Raw genomic sequence first — 1,368 nt, 5'->3', positions numbered from 1 at the left:
AATCTATAATAATAAAAGCATAATATGCCAATTAGACCGGACGTCCTTCCAGATGACCTTCCGGACAAAGCCAGGGCTGCCAGGGAAGCCCAGGTCTCAGGTGCCTGCCAGTGGCCGGAGGGAAGCCTGGGTACTGGGTACCAGAGGGAAGCCAGTGCTGGCAGCTGGGGGAAGGAAGGCCTACTCTTGCACGAATTTCATGCATCAGGCCTCTAGTCCTATATAATAAAGAGCTAATATGCAAATGGTCATCACGCCCTCAGCTGGGGGATCTGAGGCTGTGCCCCTCTGCCCTGCGGGGCTTGACAGGGGTGGGGCCAGCCGGGTCTGGGTCTCAAGTGATTTTGAGGCGCACCCCAGACTCAGACAGGAGGGAGATTTTCATATACATTTTACTGATTTTCTTTCATCTCTGACACTTCTATTATAGAGAAAGGACAAATAGCAATATTAAAATATTTCCTCTAATTAATTCCCTTTTAATGTGCATACATTTTGTGCACCGGGCCACTAGTAAGGATAATATCACTCCTGGGCTATAGGGGTGTTAAATCTGGTACTGTGTGCAAAGCAGGAATCGGGAGCTGATTCGGGGATGTTCGGAAGCCTAACTATGGGGCCTGTGAGACTCTGGTCTCAAAGTGCGCCCCCTGTAACAGCAGTGTTAGCGCCTTCGAGGACTTGTTAGATACAGACTCTTGGGCCTGTCCGGGACCTGCCGAACCAGAAGCTCTGGCGGTGGGGTGAGCAATCCGGCTTCTCCAACCCCTCCTGGTGACTCCCTCACCTAGGTTTGAGAACCTATGTGAAGTGATGGGAGCCATTGAAAGTTTTCATCCAGTAACATTCTTGGTTAATTTAATTAAAATTGGTTAAAAGGCAAAAAAAAAAAATTCTTGGTTAATAGGATTGAATTGTCTAACTACTGACAAGTTTCCAAAGTTGCTGGAAGATGCCTGTTTATTGATCCTTAATGATCTCCAGGCACAGAACTCGGGTTAGTGGCCATGACCCCAGACACCTGAGCAAGTAGCTCAGCACGTGGCAGTTAGAGAAGCTGTGCAGTGCGGGGACCTGGCCGGCAGGGAAGGCTCAGCGAGTCCCCGGCTACAGCGGGTCGCAGAGTTGGCCTGGAAAAGAAGAGCAAGGACAAGCAAACCCCGCAGGGATCGGAAACGAGGGTCCTGAGAGTAGAGAATGCGGGGCGGGAAGGCGATGAGTGAGCGGGAGTTAGGAGCCGGCCCCGGGAAAGGGACACCCTTCGCGTCCCTGGGGACAGGAGGCCGCAGCCTCTCCCGGGAGGAGCGAGGGTCGGCAGCCTCTGGCACTGGGTCCCGGTTCGTTGTTAGTGCGCGGCAGCGGCACCTT

The sequence above is a fragment of the Myotis brandtii genome, unplaced genomic scaffold (assembly GCF_000412655.1).
Source record: "Myotis brandtii unplaced genomic scaffold, ASM41265v1 scaffold281, whole genome shotgun sequence".
NCBI classification, from domain to species: domain Eukaryota; kingdom Metazoa; phylum Chordata; class Mammalia; order Chiroptera; family Vespertilionidae; genus Myotis; species Myotis brandtii.
The sequence above is the reverse complement of the archived record's forward strand: the minus strand, read 5'-3'. Positions refer to the sequence as shown.